This window comes from Bos mutus, chromosome 12, assembly GCF_027580195.1.
Source record: "Bos mutus isolate GX-2022 chromosome 12, NWIPB_WYAK_1.1, whole genome shotgun sequence".
In the NCBI taxonomy this organism is placed as follows: Eukaryota; Metazoa; Chordata; class Mammalia; order Artiodactyla; family Bovidae; genus Bos; species Bos mutus.
The window spans coordinates 55739841-55765216 of record NC_091628.1 but is presented as its reverse complement, the minus strand read 5'-3'; positions in this window follow the sequence as shown (position 1 = coordinate 55765216).

Genomic DNA, 25376 nt, shown 5'->3' with positions numbered 1-25376 from the left:
TCACTTAATATGTTAATCTCTAAATCCATCCATTTTGCTGCAAATTGCATTAATTCCATTCTTTTTTATTGCTGAATAATATTCCATGGTATGTATGTACTACATTTTCATTATCCATTCATCTGTTGATGGGCGTTTAGGTACTTCCACATCTTGGCTATCGTAAATAGTGCTTCTGTGAACACTGAGGGTAACTCCATACTGTTTTCAATAGTGGCTCTACCAATTTACATTCCTATCAACAGTATGGAAGGATTTCCTTTTCTCCACACTGAAGGGAGATTGAAATAATTGAAATGAAGACATCTTTGAAAATTTAAGAGTAGAAGTAACACTTTTTTTTTTTTTTTAACACTTTGAAGGCACCCACCAATAGATCCTTTCTCTGGAAAGGAGTGGAATAGGTAGAGAAAGTTAAGAAATGATGTGGCAGAGCTAGAAGGGGGACAGATATCTCACAGGCCTTGTAAGTAACTATATATATGTTGACATTTACTCTAAATAAGATGGTTAAGAGCAGAGAAGTGATATACTGAGTTACTCTTTACTATGACCTCTTATTTCTCTGTTGCAGTACATTAGAGAGACAGGCTGGAAGTAAGGGGATGAATTAGGAGACTTACTAATAATTCATAAGAAAGGAATAGTGATTTGAAGCAAGAGAATAGCAGTGAAGGTCATGAGTGATTATTAATCAGAAGATGTTTTAGAGAAAAAGTCAACAGGTGAGTTTATGGATATGAATTTTGAGTAAAGGAAGTGTTGAATGATCTCAAAACTTGGGGACTACAAAAGAACATAAATAGAATAGCCAATAGTGAACCCTCTAGATTAGCTGCTTCTGTTAGTGGTTAAGAAGAACTATAAACTTCTATGCTGGCTTATTAATTTTTACATGCTTCTAGGGAGTCATGAGACTATGACATGAAGGTGATTAGATATATGAGTCTGAAATTCAGTTAAAATTTTTAAGACAGAGATGCAAATATAGGAGTCATTAGTATACAGATCATATAATAAATAATAAAACACTTTGAGACTATCACTCCACATCTATAAACATAAAATATCTATAAACATAGTAGAGAATTATGTAACAGTTATGAGTGTCTTCATCTGCATGATGTAGTAAACCTGCTCCTGTGGCCAGAAACCAATTTATTTTTTCAAATAACAGGAAGTTCTCAGAGCATTCCAGCAAAGATTTGGCTGCTTGAGAAAATCTCAAGGACTCAGACTCCTTCTTGCCTCACAAAAGTTATCCTTATCATGCCACATTCATCCTCATGGTTGTTAGATGTTCATTTCCATTCCAACCTAATATATAATTGCAATCAAGAGAAGAAAAAAGAGGTGTCTGTCCAAACTCAAGAAAGCACAACTTTTTCAGAAATATCCACCAAACTTCAACCAATCTTATTCACTAAGAAGATGTGATTTGACCACCTGTAGCAATAAGAGAAGCTAAAAGATATATTAGTTTGGCTGGAGTTCATATTATGAGGAAATGGGGGGTTGTGTCTTGAATTAATAATTAGCAATGTTGCTACAAGCCACAGCAGTGAATTTTCATGGTGAGAGGGCGTCATAAGGACTCAGCATCATCGGGAATAGTATTTATACTGTGTGCATGTACACCCACTCACTGATACTGAGACAGCACTCTAATGTCATTCTTCCTTTTTGAAATATATTCATTACTCAAATGTATGGAGGCATCAGATATATGATGAACCATTCAACTAGATGATCTTGAAATTTTAGGATAATACAGATAGAAAAATATACACTTATTAGATAATGAAGAACAAATAAATTGTGCTTTTTAGACAATGTTACTGCAATAATGTCCAATAAGAACCTATTTCTACCAGCTGTTAAACACGTCTTCTTCTCCATCTCTGATGTTTTTGCTGGAAGCACATTTTCACATGTCACTTATGTGCTTTGTGATATACGATGTATATCCCATACAGCTGCGGGAAGATTTTTCAACCTACTATTTTAAAAGGCAACATCCTGGTTCTTAAAGAAAACAAAAGTCAAAGCATCTATTCTTCTTCCAAATTGCATAGTCTTAATGAATTTGCTTCCTTATAGCACTCACACACATGTGCACAAGTTCACACACATGTGCACAAGTGCACACACAAGCTGGAGGTCTCCTAAAATTCCAAAGAGTACGAGTATCATAATCCTAAAGGGAGACGCATCTTGTAGAAACTTGTACTGATGGATCAAGAGAGAAAGTATTGTATTTTTAAGTAGATTTTCTTCCAACTAATGATTCATCAAATGACTTTTTTTTTTTTAACAGTTTCAATTTTTATGGAAGATTATTTGATTTAATTTCAATATACAATCATTAAGAAAAAAGAAATAATAAAAGTAACAGGGTTATACAAATATCCTATTTTGTAAAGAAGAAATGAGGTTTAACTAGTGAAGGAAACAATGTATAGAATGTTTGTATAGAACATTCTAAACATTGTATAAAACTATGATAGTCTAGGTGTCAATATTACAATGAAAGGGCTTCAGCAATTTTTATGTACTAAATACTTATTATGTGCCAGGCACTACAAAAATATAGCAGTAATCCTATTACAGTGTTGAAATAATGTAAGTGCTAGGGTAATAGGCAATGGCACCCCACTCTAGTACTCTTTCTTGGAAAATCCCATGGACGGAGGAGCCTGGTAGGCTGCAATCCATGGGGTTGCTAAGAGTCGGACACGACTGAGCGACTTCACTTTCACTTTTCACTTTCATACATTGGAGAAGGAAATGATAACCCACTTCAGTGTTCTTGCCTGGAGAATCCCAGGGACCGGGGAGCCTGGTGGGCTGCCGTCTATGGGGTCACACAGAGTTGGACACGACTGAAGTGACAGCATAGCATAGGATAGCATAGGGTAATATCATACAATTTCTGTCCTTTATTCTGCCCATCTTTCATGAATTGTTCCCTTGGTATCTCTGATTTTCTTGAAGAGATCTCTAGTCTTTCATCACTTCATGTCAAATCGATGGGAAGACAATGGAAACAGTGAGAGACTTTGTTTTGGGGGGCTCAAAAATCACTGCAGATGGTGACTGCAGCCATGAAATTAAAAGACACTTGCTCCTTGGCAGAAAAGTTATGACCAACCCAGACAGCATATTAAAAAGCAGAGACGTTATGTTGCCAACAAAGGTCAATCTAGTCAAAACTATGGCTTTTCCGGTAAGAGCTGGACTATAAAGAAAGCTGAGGGCCAAAGAACTGATGCTTTGGGACTGTGGTGTTGGAGAAGACTCTTGAGAGTCCCTTGGACTGCAAGGAGATTCAACCAGTCCATCCTAAAGGAAATCAGTCCTGAATATTCATTGGAAGGACTGATATTGAAGCTGCTCCAATACTTTGGCCACCTGATGTGAAGAACTCACTCATTGGAAAAGACCCTGATGCTGGAAAAGATTGAAGGTTAGAGGAGAAGGGGACAACAGTGGATGAGATGGTTGGATGGCATCACCAACTCAATGGACATGAGTTTGAGTAAGCTCCAGGAGTTGGTGATGGACAGGGATGCCCGGCATGCTGCAGTCCATGGGGTCACAAAGAGTCAGGCATGACTGAGTGACTGAACTGAACTGAATTGAAGCTAATTTCATACTTTTAAAAATGATTAGTGACAGGTTTTTGTTAGCCCTAAAGACATATTCTTCATGCTACCAAACACTTTATATTATTTTTAGTACACGTCATTTTGGGGGAAATATCTTTTAGTATGCATTCTGTAATCCTAATGACATTCATAGAGAAATTATAGTTAATAAAAATAATAGTTTATACTTTATGAACAGTATTCCATAGCATCATATGTGTAACTGCATTTCAACCTTCTGCCAACCCATTGAGGTAGACATTATTATTGTGTCCATTTTATGAATTTGGAAACTAATGCTCAGAAATATGAAAGTGCTATTTCTTGATAATGCAATAAATGATGCATCTTAGATTTAAAAAAACACCCATTCTAAACACCTCACTTCTTAAAAACCTCATTTCTGTTCCCACACCTAGTTTTATATTTTGTTTCTCCAGAAACTAGTTTAATTCTATTACTGCAGACCATTAGTTCATTATGTTGGCATACTCTTTTAAAACATTGCTGAGTGCAATGCAAAAGAATGTTCAAGATAAAACCTGCCTGTGCTCCGAATTTATCTTCCGAGTAGAGGAGACAGACAAGTACAAAGGCAATTGTGATGCATTTCTTTATAGACAGTAACTGTACAGCTACAGGTGCAGAAGTAAATGGCAGCCCACTCCAGTCTTCTTGCCTGGAGAATCCCATGGACAGAGGAGTCTGGCGGGCTACAGTCCACAGGGTGGCAAAGAGTTGGACACAACTGAAGCAACTTAGCATGCATGCACACACATGAGCATTCTGTAGACTCACCTAAAAGTTAGGGGCAAGAGGGTTATGAAGTGAGGTTGATGAAAATGATTGGTCAAATTCAAGGAATTTTTTATTTGTAGCAAACTTTAATTTTTTCCAAGAGCTTTCCTAACTTTTTTATGTTAAGCTCCTACCAACCCAGTGAAGTAAATTAAATGTGTTTTCATGCTTTTTGTTGTTGTAACAAGTTGCCAACATGTGTGAAAACTGAGAAGTTAACTGACTTCCCAGGTAACATATTGAGCAATTTGCTTGAGTCTTAAAATGTGTTTACTTCCTATTTGCCTCACAGATCACTCCTTCTTCATAGTCATTTGTTCAAGAAATTCAGTGATCTCTCTTAACCCTGGACCTCAGAGGCAACAGAATATTAGATCCTACAGTCATAAGGTATTTCCTGATATAAAAAGCAGCCAGTCATAGCTCTCTGCTGAATCAACTTTGCTGCTAACTATCCTCTTCTCAGAGTATATAAACCAGATACTTATTTCTTTCAAATCTGAATTCTCTTTTTTTATTTTCTTTTTTTCAACCCATTCACATATTTCTCCTCCTCCTACCCACCCCCTCCACCCCGGCAACCACTAATGTGGTCTGTGTATGGATGAACTTGGTTTTCTTTGTTATTTTTTTTTAATTTTAGTTTCTACATTTGAGAGATCATGCGGTATTTGCCTTTCTCTGCATGACTTATTTGGGATTCCCTGATAGCTCAGTTGGTAAAGAATCCACCTGCAAATGCAGGAGACCCCCTGGTTCAATTCCTGGAGTGGGACGATTCACTGGAGAAGGTATAGGGTACCCACTCCAGAATTCTTGTGCTTCCCTTGAGGCTCAGCTGGTAAAGCATTTGCCTGCAATGCAGGAGACGTGGGTTTGATCCCTGGGTTGGGAAGATCCCCTTCACTGACTTATTTAATTTAGCATAATACCCTCGAAGTCCATTCATGTTGTCACAAATGGCAAGATTTCATTAATTTTTATAATTAATAATATTCCATTGCATAAACTTATGATGGTTCAACTTATGATTTTTTTCAACTTTACAAGGATGTGAAAGCAATGTACATTCAGTAAAAACTGTTCTTCAAATTTTGAATTTTGATCTTTTCCTGGGCTAACCACATGGGGTTTAAAACTGTCTTTGTAATGCTGGGCAGCATCAACAAGCCCGGCTCCCAGTCAGCCATGCGATCAAAAAGATAAACAGTGAATACATTTAAAACATTCTATACCCAGACAGCCATTCTGCTTTTCACTTTCAATACAATATTCGATAATGCCTATTTAATCTACATTGAGTGCATTAACTCCTAGTCACAATCCTGTAAATGTCTTGCATATCCTGAAGTCTTTACTATTCCAGATGTATTCCTATCTGTGTTTTCCGATTATTGCTCAATTCATTATTGCCAGCTCAAGTCATACAACATTCATAAAGACATTCTTGACTCAAGCCCCTTTTTCTTTAAATTTCTGCTGCCTTCATATTTCCATGGCATTTATTTGACACTCCTTTTGTCATTCATTGAGCTTAACACATTATTTGCTGCATGCAGGTCTTTTTCCCTTAAAGAACAAATATAATAAGTCTTATTATTCTGTTTCAGATAACAAAATTGATTCTAATTCTAGTTGTAGGATTCTAAAACTTCCACCACCACCCTTATTTTTGCCACCAACACCATCTCTGCTTTATAGTTCAGTTGAATTTCTTACATCATTTATGACAGTACTTGGCCCATGAGAAATATGTATTTGAGAGATATACATATGTATTTATGAGATATATGCAATTGATTGGGATTCAATTTCTCAATAAAAGAAGCAACACGTGTTTTCCAGTTGTCCCAATAATACTGAAAAGACTAAATGTATTTATGAGAAATCAAAATTATATCTGAGGAAATTGTTAGCTATCACACATTTATAAAGCATGCATTAAAAATATCTAAAGTTTCTTTTAACCAATTTTTTACCAATTTCAGATTCATTTGAAAAAAATATGCTAAGCTCATAAAACTGAAACTTCAAACACTAGCCTGCATTCTTGGGTAAAGCAAGTGTCCTTTCTCATTTTTTGTTTACAGCAAGCAATTCTAGACTAAACTCCATTAAGTAGAGAGATCCTGACGATCTTTTGCTGTACATAAACAGTATGCTCGCTGTAAACACAATGAGGGAGGTAGGAAGTGGACATCACCAGAAACTACACAAAAATGGATACTGGCCACTGCATATTTTGATGAAGCAGATCATTAGATCAACAAAAGTGAGAGATATTTTGAATACCTAGTGAGATAAGCTAAATTAAAAAAATGATGCTACCTCATTTCTGATTTCACAATATTGAATGATACACAGATTGATTTTTCAACCAGAAGCGGAAACTCATTTAGAAGTTCTGCTTGAGGGGAAAAAAAACTGTTTGCATATATAATTGGTGAATGACCTACAGTCATTTTGGTTTTAACTTAATTCTCCATGTTTATAAAACTTTGAGTCTGTTCCCTATGCACTAGAAAAGAGGTTTTATATTCCATAGCTTTCTGTTATAGCATCATTACACCTTTGCTGGAATAGAAAATGGATGTGTGTAAGTGTGTGATATGTGATCTTTTCAATAGGTATTGTAACAAACCCCTTAAATTATTTAACTTCAGTCTTCAGTGGGTTTTCTCCAAAAATATTTTTAAAAATCTATCCATTACCTATGTTTGAAGTATAAATGACTAGTCTTTAGTGCTCACTTTAGCATATCAGAAACATATCAACTTATGATTATAACTTACCAAACACATCTGGATTACTGGTTTCCTCTTCAAGTTGATAAAAAGAAATTTGTTGACTGATTAAAGGCATCAAAGCTTTGTGCTGCTATAGGCTTATTTAAACCCTAGAAAAGAGCATCAGTCAGTTTCCCTTGACCTTGATAGATTTCTTATAGCTATGCTGGAGGACAGAGACCAAAGAGATGATTTTAAATATGTGTTTTGGAAAACTGGAGACTATCTACCACAGCAAGAATTACATTCCTGAGTTGGCTTTTAAAGCCAAATTATAATTTCAGAAGTCATATCAAACATAATCTTATAAATGACCTCTTGGTTAAAAAGATCTTTCTTGGTCATTGTACGACTTATTAAAGAAAAAGAAAAAAAAAATGGGAGGAAGGAAGGAAAGAAGAAAATGACCTTCTTTGATTTTTTCCATTGACTTGTGGCAAAAAAGAATCCATGATGGGTGTCCATTCCATAACAGCCTCAGTTAATCCCCGAACTTCTGTCAGTTTTCTGAGACTAAATGTGAGGAGAGAGGAGTGGAAATGTGGAGTGAATTTCATTTCAATAAATCCATTTCTTCTGTTTCTAAAGGAGAATATTCAGCTTATACACACATTATCAGACCCATTATGTTCTGCTGACATTTCCTTAGGAACAACATCATTATTACTGCAAATATATATCCAGGTGGTTGAATTCACCTATGCCTTGGATATGTTGTTGCTTTCATTTTTCCAAAGGAAAATAAATTTTCCTAATTAATAATAATGTTTAAAGTTACTGTTCAGTATTTAAAATCCTCCTTCAGTTTGAATTCCTCATGAGAATCAACTCCATCCTTAATGGATGGTGCTGCCTCCACCATTATACATCTACCCCACTGTTCCTCAGGCTTAGATTTTGAAGGTGAAGACAGGCATTGGTTTGTAGAAGTTTTAGCTGACAGAATGGGGCAGAAAAGAATAATATTGTGGAATCTAGAGATATGTTAAGATAAATCACGAGTTATAAGGGATGGTTAGAGAAGATATCCATGCCTTCATACATGAGAGATACATATTCTTAAAAAATCAATATGCTGTTCCTCAGTGTCTGTTAGGAAAAAAAAGCCAAAAGGAGCAGAATATACTTTATTATGAATTATGTTGTATATTAATAGAAGTCTTCTAGACAAGCACAGATATGAATGAGCAACTGTACTTGATTTCCAATATGCTAAAAACAAAAACTCAACACCCACAAAAGTACCAAATGAATACTATTTTTTGAAGTCAGCATTTACTTCTATTGGCAGTGACGACAACTCCAAATTATTCATCACTGTTAAAGAACATATCAAAATACAGAACTGCTTAATTTAAAAAAACTAAGTGACATTATTGCTATAAATACCAATTTACTCCAAAAGTAATGCAAATGGAAATGTACTTCAGTGATCGAATATCCTTGTTTTGACTGTTTCTCTGATGGGAACATCCATTCCCAGACGATACTGCAGGTTACCTGTAGGGTAACATACATGACTTCTTTCCTACACACCTACAGTGCTTCAGGTTTTTCTGTTACCAAATACTGAGAAGTGTCCAGGGGTTCCTTATTTCCCTCTCAACTGTGTTTTTCAAAGCCTCCATATGACTGATAATGTAAATACTATTAAGAAAAGGAGAACAAACACAGTGTAAAAAGAAAAAGGAAAGGGAGAGTTTATAAGTTAACACAATGTAAATATCAGAACATCTCAATTATTCAAAGTGTGCTGCATTTTAAGTGCATATTATTTTTTTAAATATCTACTTCTGATTGCAATAAGGGGCTTCCCTGGTGGCTCAAATGGAAAAGAATCTGCCTGCAAATGCAGGAGATGTGGGTTCAGTCCCTGGGTTGGGAAGATCCCCTGGAGAAGGAAATGGCAACCCACTCCAGTATTCTTGCCTGGAGAAGCCCATGGACAGAGAAGCCTGGTGGGCTACAGTCCATGGGGTCACAAAAGAGTCAGACAGGACTTGAGACTAAGCAATAACAACAACAAATATATAATAAATAGGAAGTAAATATTGGTAACCAGCAACAGAGAAAGAAGCTTTATGCAATTTCCTACCCTCAGAACCCACCCAAGGAGAGAAAAATTTCATCTTCTTAGTATTTAAACTTAAGAAATTCAGTGTCTATTTCAAATTTAAGAATCTAAAAAATTAGGAGTATTACAACCAAAGAAAACTTCAATTCTATAGTAGGTAACTAACTATATACACTTTTTAAAAAGATTTAATCAAATCACAGTTTTAAGTATTACATTACATAAAGTAAGACAGGCCAATAAAACTGCAGGTTAAATTATTATGCAAAAGTATCGCACAAAAATAATACACAATTCTGTTAATCATACCACAGTTAAACATTATTGCAACAATGGCAAATAATAAAATATTTATTTACAAAATAGCTTTCAATATCAGGAAATTAAATTTTTGTTTTTTCTTAAGCTTGGACAAATGCTATAGAGACATAAATTTTCCTATTAAAGAACCTAATTTTTGTAATTCCAAGTTAGCTTTGAAATGTTCTAAGCACCACAATATTTTGGTATGCTTTATATGAAACACTGAAAGGTAAGGTTTATAAAGTAAAACTATTTTCATCTTTTTTGCATTTATTTTCAAAAAATTAAATTTGCTTTTGCCATTTTATTCCTTTTAAATTAGTGTGTCTCAAGAAAGATTTATATTCATGAAGAATAATTTTCCAGAAATCAAACAAGTAGAAGGAAATTTTACCAAACTGAAAAATGTAATATTTTGTTTAAACAACTTATTCCTGCTTTATTAGGTACAGTTGGAAAATATAAATTGTAAATATTTAAGGATTACAGCATGATAATTATATATATATAGTGAAATTATTACAATTAAGCTAATTCACATATCCATCATCTCACATAGTTACCATCTGTTTGTGTGTGTGTGGTGAGATCACATCAGATCTACTGAAGTGTTAACAAATTTCAGAATGCAATAAATGAAGTATTATTAACTATGGTCACCATGCTAATATTAGATCCCTAGATTTTATTCATCTTATAGTGTTTGTGTCCTTTCACCAAAATTTCCATTTCCCTCAGTCCCCAGCCCCTAGCAACCACCAGTCTACTCTTCGCTTCGGAATGTGATGTTTTTAGATTCCCTGTGTAAGTGACATCATTAGTATTTTCCTTTCCATGTTCATCTTATTTTACTTAGTATAATGTCCTGTGGGTTCATCCATGTTGTTATATGGCAGGATTTTCCTTTTTTTAATGAATGAATAACATTCCATTTTGTATCTATGCCACATTTTCTTTATCCATCCATCTGCAGATAGACATTTAGGTTATTTCCTTATCCTGGCTATTGGGAATAATACTGCAATAAACTTTGGAGTGCAGATATCTCTTTGGGATACTTATTTCATTTCCCTTGGATATATGCCCAGAAGTGGGATTATTGGATGATATAATAGTTATATTTTACACTTTTTTTGAGGAAACTACATACTATTTTTCATTGTGGCTATACCACTTTTGGAGGAGGAAATGGCAGCACATGGCAGTATTCTTGCCTGGAAAATTTCATGGACAGAGGAACCTGGCCGATTATAGTCCATGTGTCTCAGAGCTGGGCACAGCTGAGCACACACACATACCAATGTACATTCCCAACAACAGTATACAGGGTGGCATTTACTCTATACCCTTACCAGCCTGTGCTACTTTTCCTTGTTTTGGTAATAGCCAAGCTGTATCTCACTGTGCTCTTGATTAGCATTTCCGGAATGATTAGTGGTATAAAGAACAGTCTCATATACCTTTTGGTCATTTGAATGTCTTCTTTGGAAAAATGTCAAATCAGGTTCTTTGCTGATTTTTTTTTATTATTTGGTTTTTTGCTCAGAGTTGCATGAAGTGCTTATGTATTTTGTATATGAACACCTTAGCAGAGGGTTTGCAAATATTTTCTCATTCCATGTGTTATCTTTTCATTGTATTCTTTCTTTTTATGTGCAGAACCTCTTTGCTGCTGCTAAGTCACTTGAGTCGTGTCTGACTCTGTGCGACCCCAGAGACGGCAGCCCACCAGGCTCCCCCGTCCCTGGGATTCTCCAGGCAAGAACACTGGAGTGGGTTGCCATTTCCTTCTCCAATGCATGAAAGTGAAAAGTGAAAGTGAAGTCGCTCAGTTGTGTCCGACTCTTAGCGACCCCATGGACCGCAGCTTACCAGGCTCCTCCGTCCATGGGATTTTCCAGGCAAGAGTACTGGAGTGGGGTGCCATTGCCTTTTCCAGTAGAACCTCTTTAATTTAATATAATGTCATTTGTTTACAGTATTCTTTGCTTTTGTTGCTAATGCTTTTGGAGCCACATGCCCCAAAAAATAATTATGAAGGCTAATATCAAGGAGATTTCCCTATATTTTATTCTAGGATATTTATAATTTCAGGTTTCACATTTAAGTATTTTTTTGACATTAGTAGGTTTTATTATTTTAAATTTTTACTTGAGTATAGTCAGTTTATAATGTTGTGTTAGTTTCCGGTGTACAGGAAAGTAAATAGTTATACATACACATATCCACTCTTTTTCAGATTCTTTTTCCATATAGGCAGAGTATTGAGTAGAATTCCCTGTGCTATTATATAGTAGGTCCTTATTAGTTATCTATTTTATATATAATAGTGTGTATATTTCAATCCTAATCTCCCAACTTATCCCTCTTCCCCTTACCCATGGTTACCATAAGTTTGTTTTCTAGATCTGTATTGCTATTTCTTTTTGGTAGATAAGTTCATTTGTACCCTTTTTTAGATTCTACATATAAGTAATATCATGTTTGTCTTTCTCTGACTTACTTCACTTAGTATGAAGAGTACGCTACTCTTCTTTATCCATTCTTCTGTTTCCATCAACATTTAAAAGGTTGCTTCCATGTCCTGGCTATTGTAAATAGTGTTGCAGTGAACATTGGGATATATGTGACTTTTTGAATTATGGTTTTCTCTGGGTATATGCCCAGGAGTGGGATTACCAGATCATATGGTAGCTCTATTTTTAGTTTTTTTAAGGAATCGCCATACTGTTCTCCACAGTGGCTGTACCAATTTACATCCCCAGAATCTCCATACTGTTCTCCGTAGTGTCTGTACCAGTTTACACGCCCATCAACAGTGTAGGAGGGTTCACATTTAAGTTTTTTATTTTGAGTTGATTTTTATGGATGGTGTTAGATAAGGTTCTAATTTCATCCTTTTGTATGTGGATATCCAAAACCAAATGGGGCTGTAGCCAAGTTTGTAAGGGATGTGGCTATTTCCTGATCTGTATCCAGAACCGGTTTACTAGCCCTTCATCTGGGTGTGGGCTGACCTTAAATGATGTTCATTCTCAGCACCCTTGTCAAAGACAGTCAATCATATATGTGTGGACTTCTTCTGGACCCTATTCTATTCCCATACTACTTTGATTACTATACATTTGTAATATAGTACAAATTTAAAATAATTATTGATAGGTAAGTACTTCCCCTTGTCATTTTGTTAAACATTTTCTGACTGCTTTGTAGTTCCTTTGACCCTTTCTTCTCTTGCTATCTTCATCTGTAATTTGATGGGGTTTTGAGGTTTTGCTTTCATTCCTTTATCTTCTTTACATCTATCACAGATTTTCTTTTTGATTATCATGAGACTTACATAAGATATTCTGCAACAGTATATTTTAAGCTGAAAACAACTCACCTTTGCATACAAAAACTCTGCCCTTTTACTCTCCACTATGTTTTATGTTATTGATGTTATTACTTACATCTCTTTACAATGTGTATCTAGGGGCTGGAGAGGGGCTGGAGCCAGGCCATGGAATGCTTCAGGGTGCATAGCTGAGACTGAGGTTGTTGAGCCTGTTACCCAAGGCACAGGCAGGTGTGGCTCCTCCCAGGTCCCTTGGTGGATCATGCTGGTGGCAGGACCAAAATCAAATGGGGCTATCAAACGGGGCTATAGCCAAGGTCACAAAGGTTGTGACTGTTTGCTGGTCTGTAGCCAGAACCACACTCCACAAGCCTGTCATCAGGGCATGGGCTGGCCTTAAATGATGCTCTTCTGTCTAGGGCTCCACTGGGGTTTCACAACTCCCTACCTGGATCCCAAAGTTCCCACAAAGGCACTTTTGTTCATGAAAGACTGCCAAATTATTGTTGGAGTGAAGGAATATGAGCAGGGAACCTTCTATCCTGCCATCTTACTGATGTCCTAGTCAAGCAATTTTTTAAAAGCATGTCTAAATAAAACAAAATAGAACTTCATATTTTAGTACATGCAGATATTTTTTTCTCTCAATAAACGCAGTGAACTAATAGCAAAAGAAAGTGAATAGATTTAAGCTGAAATCCCCTCATTCTTCTCTATATACCACCCAGTCATAAGCAACACCAAGTTTGGGAAATTAGATTAAATATGTTAACAACTGGATAAATCTTCTCCAAGTAATAGAGATGTAGTGTTATAAGAAAATTACACTTCTTAACTTCTGTCCATAATCAACAAGCCTAGAGCCAAGGAAAAAGTTATGGTATTTATTTCATTGCTACTCATCTATGTCTTTTGGACAGTGATACACATATTCACATGTTTAACTTGTTTGTTTAACTAGATACTAAATAACATTTAAAAGCAAATAAAAAATAAACTGAGAAAAGATGCTTCAAATTATTATGAAATTGAACACACAAGTTGCTGTTGTGATTTCTTAGTTAAAACTGTAAAATCAAACAAGCACAGTGTGATCATCATTATTTTACCCTTTGTGAGAAACTGAGAGCCTTAACTCCAGTTGCACTAAGAAAACATTTTAAATGTTGTCACCATGCCAAAGCAGCAACCAGAACAGTTCTGTCTGTAGTCTCAGGCCAGGGAGCATTTTCCATTTCATAACTTGTTCCCCAGATGTATGATCATACCTCATATACACAGAAAACAGAAGAATAAGCCCTTAAATATGCTCCAAGGCATTTTTTCACAAGGGCCGGTTTACAAGATAGCATGTCTGCTTAAAGAATTATTCTCTTGCTTTCTGTTTATTCTCAAATTAGCCATTTCCCATAAAATTAAAACACATGAAAATACCCCTCACATGGTCAGTTTATTTGGAAATCCTTTCTCTGTGTTTGGACACTAAGTTTTCATAAGCTCAAACTCCAAGTGGGCTTTAATATTTTTTCTCTGTAAGCATTTTTGCTGGTAGCAAATTTGCTAGAAGGCTTTCTGTCTGTTGCTGGAATACGACAGTGACTATGTGTCCAAAATAATGAAAAATTTGCCACCCCATAACTCCTTTAGTTAATGCTACAGAGTGGGAAACTTTATCACAGTCTCATGGAGAGATTATGGACTCATGGACAATGCAGACATCCTGGAAATCTAGTTAAACATGTTTCTGAAAACAATGCACATGGAAGAAGCCAGATCTACATGGAATCTTCTTAGAACAGTCTCAATCCAGACTAGCAGAAACCATTCCTGCCAAGGAAGAAATATCTTCAAGATTCATAAAAATGTATTTTCTCTAAGAAAGCTATTATAACAATAAAATATCAAATCCAACAAAATAGTATCTACCCTGGTGGCTTAGACGATAAAGAATCTGCCCACAATGCTGGAAACCCACGTTTGATCCCTGGGTTGGGAGGGCCCCTGGAGAAAGGAATAGCTACCGACTCCAGTATTCTTGCCTGGAGAATCTCATGGACAGAGGAGCCTGGCAGGCTACAGTCCACAGGGTCACAAAGAGTCAGACAGGACTGAGCAACTCACACTTTCACTTTATACTTTCAATGAGCTGTGTCTTTTGGAAACTTTTGAATGCAATTAAGAATCAACCATGTTGCACAACTTTATAGTTTCCATTCATGTAACAAAGTGAATGCTACCTTCCTTGGATAGCATTCAGTATCAGATAGCATTTAGTATCCAGATAGTATCTGGATACTAAAATAACTTCGTTTTCAGGAAAAAATTTGAAATCAATAGCAGTTTCTTCCCAACAATTGTGCATTGTAGATGTAAATGTTCTGAAATATATATATACCCTTCCAAGTTATGGTTGATATTATTATATTTTAAAGTCCAAATGCCACATTTCAATGAAACTAAGTATTTAAAGTTAGAAGTACAATTCTGTGTAATTTGTTATTAATAATCTAGTGATACAAAGAGCAGTGAGCTAGAGTACATTGGTGAACATTCGTGTTTGCCTAGATCCCTGCCCTTCAGTAACAGTATCTAAAATATCTCTTGTGGATTCTTACTTCATTCAGTCCATACGACCTTGCTCCTGGATTCAAAGTTGGGCATAGTCATAGGTTTGCAGGCATCCTTTACTTGCACAAAGGGAGAAACCACTTTAGTATAGAGCAATGAAAGTGAAAGTTGCTCAGTTGTGTCCAACTCTTTGTGACCCCATGGACTATACACTCCATGGAATTCTCCAGGCCAGAATACTGGACTCGGTAGCTGTTCCCTTGTCTAGGGTCACTCAGTTGTGCAGGGGTGCCTGGTCATTCAGGGTCACTCAGTTGTGTCTGACTTTGCGACCCCATTGACTATACAGTCCAGGGAATTCTCCAGGCCAGAATGCTGGAGTGGGTAGCCTTTCCCTTCTCCAGGGGATCTTCCCAACCCAGGGATCAAACCCACGTCTCCTGCATTGCAGGTGGATTCTTTACCAGCTGAGCCACCTTAGAAGCCCAAGAATACTGGAATGGGTAGCCTATCCCTTCTCCAGTAGATCTTCCTGACCCAGGAATCAAACCAAGGTCTCCTGCACTGTAGGCGGATTCTTTACCAGCTGAGCTATGGGGGAATCTCTATTCATAGAATGGAGTGGTGGTTCTCTAAATGTAGTCCTCAGAGCAGCAGTGTCATAATCAAATGAATACTTGTGAGAGATGCAGATCCCTAGACTCCAGCCCAGATATACTGAAACAAAATCTCTGGCTGTAAGACCCCGCCATCTACCCATGCTGTTACATTTTTGCCAACATGACTTTATTCCCCAGGATCTCTGTGCTTGCAACATTATTACCCTCTTGATGAATGCTAGAGTTTGATCCTTTCCTCAAGGACTAAATCCAAAAGCTTTCTCTTCGGTGATGTCATTCTTGATTGTGTTTATTCATTATATTCTTTGAATTTCATGTTCACTTATATGTGCCTCTTCCAGGCATTTACAAATGTCTTGTTTTATTATTTCTGTGCATATCTCATTTATCCCATTAGTTTAAAACTACTCACAGAACAAAAAGACCTATCCATGATTGTTACTCCAAACATATGTACTGATGAATGAATGAATATACAGAGTTCAGAACAAAGGAAGGTGGATGGATGAATTAGAATATCTGAAAAGAAACTTTTTTAGGCACAAAATAATTTGAAAAATCCTTTTAAAAATCCCACTCAGTATTCCTCTCTAATACCCTTAATAATTAAAAGTTGGTTAAAAGTTTACAAGACTAGTTAATGCATTTAGCTTCCTCTGAAATATATTTTATATTTTTAGGTTGTTTAATATTGGAGTTTTAATTTGCTACCCATTTCCCATTAATGGTGAATATATCTCTGGCCTTAGAATATAATATAAACTGAAACAAAAAGAACCTTGGACAGGGGGCTTCCCTGGCGGTCCAGTGGTTACAACTTCACCTTCCAATGTAGGGGGTATGGGTTCAATCCCTGGTCAGGGAGCAAAAATCCCACATACCCTGTGGCCAAAAACATAAAAGAAAAGTAATATTGTAACAAATTCAATAAAGACTTTTTAAAAAGGTCATTATTTTTAAAATCTCAAAGAAATAAATAAAGAACCTCGGGCAAAACTGAAATTAACTTCAAGAATGAGCTTCTATATCCATAAGCAAATCATCTCACCCTTTGAACCTTTTTCCTCGGAATGATTAACACATCTCTCCAAGATTTAAAATACTGTGGTTTATATTTGTGTTATTGTGTGGCTAATGAACAAGGCAAGTAAATACATATGCTGAAATTTAGAGTACTGCAGTAGTTGTATATTTTCCATAGACTTGAAGATTTCTGGGATTGCATTAAACTGTAATTGAACTCATCTAATAATTGAATAAAGATCTCAGAGCTGTGGTGGTAATGGTAGATCAAGTTACAAGGAGCACTAAAGAAAGGATATTGAGTAAAATGTCATCTTTCCAATACTAAAACTGTTTTTACTATAATTAAAATCAGTAGGAATCATAGAATAATGACTTCTGGAAACCATTAAGAAGCAAAGAATTATTTGAGTTGTATAGTAATCTTTGTTAGTCTGAAATTATAAAAGGTTCTAAAACATCTTCCTCTTGATGAGTGTGGACCAATCATAATATGAATTTGATTGTATATATGTTAATATATTTTAAGATGAAAAAAATGATTAGCTTCCATATTACAGATACAGGTGAAATTTGGATATGAATTCTGATTGATGACCTTGGCAAGTTAAAACCTGGAGTTATTAAGTAAACATGAGAAACCCTTAGAGAAAAATATAACCTGTGGCTGCTACTGCTGCTGCTAAGTCACTTCAGTCGTGTCTGACTCTGTGTGACCCCATAGATGGCAGACCACCAGGCTCCGCCGTCCCTGGGATTCTCCAGGCAAGAACACTGGAGTGGGTAGCCATTTCCTTCTCCAATGCAGGAAAGTGAAAAGTGAAAGTGAAGTTGCTCAGTCGTGTCCGAGACAATGTCAAATTCCATGAAGGAAAGAGTTGGGAAAAGGGGTTGGGTGGCTGACTATTTGCCTGGAAACATATATATTGGGTTTAGGAAGGAGGGGGGAAGAAGTTATGCCTTATTTTTCCTTTTACATTCATTTATTAATTGTTCAAAAATGTTTAACACCAATATTGTTCCAAGCACTGAGCTAGGAACTGAGGATACAAAAATGAAAGATATGGAAAGAAATCCCATGCCCTTAATAAAGTTAATATGTTATAGAATGTTTACTTTTTAGAGTTTCTAGAGTCTCAAGGTTTGGAAAATTTGTGGAACTATCAAAGCCAAGATTGTGGACTCCAAGAGGATGTAGTATAAACAAATTGTACTGTACTTACAAAGGAATCCTAATTACTTGTTTCTATCACTCAAGGTGAGGCTTAGTCACAAAAAAATTAAAAAATAGACAACATGTGACTCAATTAGCCTGCTTTCTCAAGGTCCTCACTGCCCTTGGAATACCTAGCATGAACTGCAAAGTTCTTTATGATCCTGTTTCTGCCTCTTAGTTCAGTCTACTCTTTACACACTGCATGCAACAGGCTACTTACAATTTATAATTTCTCAAATTAGTTTTTTGTGTGTGTGATTTTATGGAAACTTTTCCATTGTTTAAATGCTTTCCTCTCACAGAGTTATAAAATCCTTACTTACCCTGAAAAGGATTCTCTTTAGGATAACAATGGAATGAAAGGGAGCATCGTTATTCTAATTAAGGATAGAAACAAAAGCCTACAGCCAACTTCTAACTTAATGGTAAAATATGGCAATCTTTTCTACTCTGAGACTGGCAAAGAGATAACTGTATGAGACAACCAGCCAGTGCATTAAAACAAGAAGAAGAAAAACATCCTGTCGTTATTCACAGCTGATTATATGTAGAAAATCCAAGTAAATCTACAGAAAATCTATTGGAATTATGAAGTGAAACTGACTGAGTGAATCAACATGATAAGACAAGTGTATTTCTCTTTACCTGCCTAAAATCAGAAAATCAATTTTTTTTAAAAAATTACTTAAAATCATACTTAGATACTAAGTGGGCTTCCCATGTGGTGCTAGTGGTAAAGAACTTGCCTGTCAATGCAGGGTAAGACATGGGTCTGGTCCCTGAGTCCGTAAGATTCCCTGGAGGAGGGCATGGCAACCCATTCCAGTATTCTTATCTGGAGAATCCCATGGACAAATGAGCCTGGTGGGCTACAGTCCCTGGGGTTGCAGAGAGTTGGACATGACTGAAGTAACTTAGCACACATGCGCAGATGCTAAATATCTAATTAGGATCTACAACATGCCCAGTCCCTCCATGGAAAAATTAAATCAACTTTGCTAGAAAAGTTAAGAATTAAATAAAAAGATGTACGATGTTCATGAATTGAAAGACTCAGTGTAAAAATACCAGTTGTTTCCACATTGTTCCATGGAATCAGTGCAATTGAAATAATCAGGGCAGATCTGTATATTAGTGTGAAAACTAACCAGTTCACCTTGGTATGTTCACTCCATAAATTCATTAAGCTGCACATATGATCTGTGTACTTTTCTACACGTATATTATACTTCAGTATTTTAAAACCTAAAATGCACATGTATTTCTCAGGAAAAAAGTATTTTATTTCATTCATAATTTTTCTCTATGAATACTTTTTTTTCAATCAAGCATAGGGTTTCAGCTTTTTACATCTTTATTATAACAGTTTTTAAGTAAAGTGTGGAACATAGTCTTTTTTCAGGCCTGCTCTGAAATCAGATTAGGTGAAATATATATTTTTGGCATTTATGAATGAAAACAAAAGGAACATATGATATAAACATGTTCTGAGAGAGTCATTGACTTGTTGAAAGCTTATAAGACAGATGTTCCTATTTTATATAACACTTTTCCCAACTTTAAACCTGTCCATTCCATAAAGTGTTGAATTTAACAACTAAGTATTTTGCAATCTGGTCTCCTGGGAGAATTTTAGGCAAATAACCAATAATCCCAATTTAATAAATGAATTTGTCAAAATTTAGCCTAGCTATCAGTTATGGTTATCTTGTGCTTTGAGATTTAGATCATGTTGGCTCAAGTCCTCATAACAAGTGTTATAGGATATCCAATGTCCTAGTTAAGTTTTCTATCAATGTTCTGAGAAATCATATTTTCACCTCATTTCCTGTTCTTTTTGGCTAAGTTACTTTAGTGTCTTTGAGTGCTGTGGTTGTTTTTTCTTCTCTGGTCTGCCTTTTTCAATCCCGTTAGCTGCATTAACTTTGCATACACATAATGTATTCATTTTGTTTTAAATGACTAACTGTGATATCTTGGTAAAATTTATATTAAGCTTAAAAAATTATGTGAATGTGTCTCTTTCTTCCAAAAAGATATTGGGGCTCAACCTGGGTCAGTCAGATTAGATGTTCTGAGTAATATAAAGGCCATGTTACTAATGCTTACTAGGCTTTTCATTTCTACTCAGCATTTGAAAAGAGTGTTAATAATCACATGAAAAATATTCTCTAACTATACATTTTCCTCTTCAAAATACCACATTCAGCATATCATTTATGATTTAGGATGGAAATAACCACTAATTATGATGAGAACTGCGTATTGTTTTTGCTTTGGCTCCATCCCTTCATTCTTTCTGGAGTTATTTCTCCACTAATCTTCAGTAGCATATTGGGCACCTACTGACCCAGGGAGTTCCCCTTTCAGTATCCTTTCATTTTGCCTTTTAATACTGTTCACGGGGTTCTCAAGGCAAGAAAACTGAAGTGGTTTGCAATTCCCTTCTCCAGTGGACCACATTCTGTCAGACCTCTCCACCATGACCCTCCCGTCTTCGGTGGTCACACATGGCATGGCTTAGTTTCACTGACTTACACAAAGCTGTGGTTCGTGTGATTAGATTGGCTAGTTTTCTGTGATTATGGTTTCAGTGTGTCTGACCTCTGATGCCCTCTCACAACACCTACAGTCTTACTTGGGTTTCTCTTACCTTGGACATGGGGTATCTCTTCACGGCTGCTCCAGCAAAGTGCAGTCACTGCTCCTTACCTTGGATGAGGGGTATCTCCTCATGGCTGCCCCTCCTGACCTTGAACATGGAGTAGCTCCTCTTGGCCCTCCTGCACCCCCACAGCTGCCGCTCCTTGGACATGGGTTTGCTCCTGGTGATAGAAGCAAGGTCTGATGCTGTAAAGAGCAATATTGCATAGGAACCTGGAATGTCAGGTCCATGAATCAAGGCAAATTGGAAGTGGTCAAACAGGAGATGGCAAGAGTGAATGTCGACATTCTAGGAATCAGCGAACTAAAATGGACTGGAATGGGTGAATTTAAACTCAGATGACCATTATATCTACTACTGTGTGCAGGAATCGCTTAGAAGAAATGGAGTAGACATCATGGTCAACAAAAGAGTCTGAAATGCAGTACTTGGATGCAATCTCAAAAAACGACAGAATGATCTCTGTTCATTTCCAAGGCAACCATTCAATATCACGGTAATCCAAGCCTATGCCCCAAGCAGTAACCTTGAAGAAGCTGAAGTTGAATGGTTCTATGAAGACCTACAAGACCTTTTAGAACTAACACCCAAAAAAGATGTCCTTTTCATTATAGGGGACTGGAATGCAAAAGTAGGAGGTCAATAAACACCTGGAGTAATAGGCAAATTTGGCTTTGGAATACGGAATGAAGCAGGACAAAGGCTAGTAGGGTTTTGCCAAGAGAACACACTGGTCATAGCAAACACCCTCTTCCAACAACACAGGAGAACAGGAGAAGACTCTACACATGGACATCACCAGATGGTCAACACCTAAATCAGATTGATTATGTTCTTTGCAGCCAAAGATGGAGAAGCTCTATACAGGCAGCAAAAACAAGACCAGGAGCTGACTGTGGCTCAGATCATGAACTCCTTATTGCCAAATTCAGACTTAAATTGAAGAAAGTAAGGAAAACCACTAGACCATTCATGTATGAGCTAAGTCAAATCCCTTCTGATTATACAGTGGAAGTGAGAAATAGATTTAAGGGACTGGATCTGATAGACAGAGTGCCTGATGAACTATGGACGGAGGTTTGTGACATTGTACAAGAGACAGGGATCAAGACCATCCCTATGGAAAAGAAATGCAAAAAAGCAAAAAGGCTGTCTGAGGAGGCCTTACAAATAGCTGTGAAAAGAAGAGAAGCAAAAAGCAAAGGAGAAAGGAAAGATATAAGCATCTGAATGCAGAGTTCCAAAGAATAGCAAGGAGAGATAAGAAAGTCTTCATCGGCGATCAATGCAAAGAAATAGAGGAAAACAACAGAATGGGAAAGACTAGAGATCTCCCCAAGAAAATTAGAGATAACAAGGGAACATTTCATGCAAAGATGGGCTCAATAAAGGACATAAATGATATGGACCTAACAGAAGCAGAAGATATTAAGAAGAGGTGGCAAGAATACACAGAAGAACTGTACAAAAAAGTTCTTCACAACCCAGATAATCACGATGGTGTGATCACTCACCTAGAGCCAGACATCCTGGAACGTGAAGTCAAGTGGGCCTTAGAAAGCGTCACTACGAACAAAGCTAGTGGAGGTGATGGAATTCCAGTTGAGCTATTTCAAATCCTGAAAGATGATGCTGTGAAAGTGCTGCACTCAATATGCCAGCAAATTTGGAAAACTCAGCAGTGGCCACAGGACTGGAAAAGGGCAGTTTTCATTCCATTCCCAAAGAAAGGCAATGCCAAAGAATGCTCAAACTACCACACAATTGCACTCATCTCACATGCTAGTAAAGTAATGCTCAAAATTCTCCAAGCCAGGCTTCAGCAATATGTGAACAGTGAACTTCCAGATGTTCAAGCTGGTTTTAGAAAAGGCAGAGGAACCAGAGATCAAATTGCCAACATCTGCTGGATCATCAAAAAAGCAAGAGAGTTTCAGAAAAACATCTATTTCTGCTTATTGACTATGCCAAAGCCTTTGATTGTGTGGATCACAATAAACTTGACCATTCTGAAAGTGATGGGGATACCAGACCACCTGACCTGCCTCTTGAGAAACCTGTATGCAGGTCAGGAAGCAACAGTTAGAACTGGACATGGAACAACAGACTGGTTCCAAATAGGAAAAGGAGTATGTCAAGGCTGTATATTGTCATCCTGCTTATTTAACTTCTATGCAGAGTACATCATGAGAAATGCTGGACTGGAAGAAGCATAAGCTGGAATCAAGATTGCCAGGAGAAATGCAGATGATACCACCCTTATGGCAGAAAGTGAAGAGAAACTAAAAAGCCTCTTGATGAAAGTAAAAGAGGAGAGTGAAAAAGTTTGCTTAAAGCTCAACATTCAGAAAACTAAGATCATGGCATCTGGTCCCATCACTTCATGGCAGATAGATGGGGAAACAGTGGAAACAGTGTCAGACTATGTTTGAGGCTCCAACATCACTGCAGATTGTGATTGCAGCCATGAAGTGAAAAGACGCTTACTCCTTAGAAGGAAAGTTATGACCAACCTAAATAGCATATTGAAAAGCAGAGACATTACTTTGCCAACAAAGATCCGTCTAGTCAAGGCTATGGTTTTTCCAGTAGTCATGTATGGATGTGAGAGTTGGACTGTGAAGAAGGCTGAGCACCAAAGAATTGATGCTTTTGAACTGTGGTGTTGGAGAAGACTCTTGAGAGTCCCTTGGACTGCAAGGAGATCCAACCAGTCCATCCTAAAGGAGATCAGTCCTGGGTGTTCATTGGAAGGACTCATGCTGAGGCTGAAACTCCAGTACTTTGGCCACCTCATGCAAAGAGTTGACTCATTGGAAAAGACTCTGATGCTGGGAGGGATTGGGGGTAGGAGGAGAAGGGGACGACAGGATGAGGTGGCTGGATGACATCACCGACTCGATGCACATGACTTTGAGTGAACTCAGGGAGTTGGTGATGGACAGGGAGGCCTGGCGTGCTGTGATTCATGGGGTCGCAAAGAGTCGGACATGACTGAGTGACTGAATTGAATTGACTGATGATGAGAACATAGTTCCAGTTAATTTCACATTCAATATTTCATGTAACTATCATGTTCACGTAAACCAGTGCATTTATCAGAATTAGAATTCTTTAATCTATCTTTTGACAGCGATCTCAGCTCACTTGGATTATTATTTCAATATCTAAATTTAATTTAGAGATTTATTGAATTTAGAGAATAAAATTTATCATAGTGAAATATATCAGTAATTTGGTTAAAATTCTCTCCAACCACCAAAGAAAACATTATAAGAACACTCAGGTTTTAGGGTGGTCTCTTCCAGAAATTAAATAAGGACATTAAAGCTCGCCCATAGTAAAGTTTAACTATCTTCCTTAAAGATGTTGTTTCCTACAAAAGTTTTAAATGAACAAATGTGAAAAACATTTAAAATATGGAAATAAGAAAAAGTAAAATCAGGTGAATAGTAAAATGCTCTAGTTGATCAATTTATATCATTATTATTCCAAACTTTCCATGTTTGAATTTCTTACCAATCACATTTAACATACATAAAATTGGTAAATCCATGGTTAAGTTTTAAGTGAAAGATGCTCAGTCGTGTCCGACTCTTTGCAACCCCATGGATTATACAGTCCATAGCATTCTCCAGGCCAGAATACTGGAGTGGATAACTTTTCCCTTCTCCAAGGCATCTTCCCAACCCAGGGATTGAACCAATCGATCCCTCATTGCACCACATTCTTTACTAGCTGAGCCACAAGCCCAAATGCCTGCTGGGGTATAGAAAACGTGAGAAACATTGAAAACTCACAGAACAATGTGTTCTGGACCTTAAGAATAAATGAGATTGTTTACTTGACCACTTTATAATCTGCCCATGCATATAAGGTATTCAACAGACTAGTTAATCTTTCTGGATTCCTCTCAAAACAGCTCTCCCAAGAATAATGTCTTAAAGGAGATCTGTCTTACTGTTTCCTTCTCTTCCATCTTCTTCACCTTCTTCAATTTTTCTAATCTACTCCATGATTAGCTGAGATTAGTAATTCAGATCAGATCAGATGAATCGCTCAGTCGTGTCCGACTCTTTGCGAGCCCATGAATCGCAGCATGCCAGGCCTCCCTGTCCATCACCAACTCCCGGAGTTCACTCAGACTCACATCCATCAAGTCAGTGATGCCATCCAGCCATCTCATCCTCTGTTGTCCCCTTCTCCTCCTGTCCCCAACCCCTCCCAGCATCAGAGTCTTTTCCAATGAGTCAACTCTTCGCATGAGGTGGCCAAAGTACTGGAGTTTCAGCTTTAGTATCATTCAGCTTTCTCAGGCAAGCATCTAACAAAATACAGA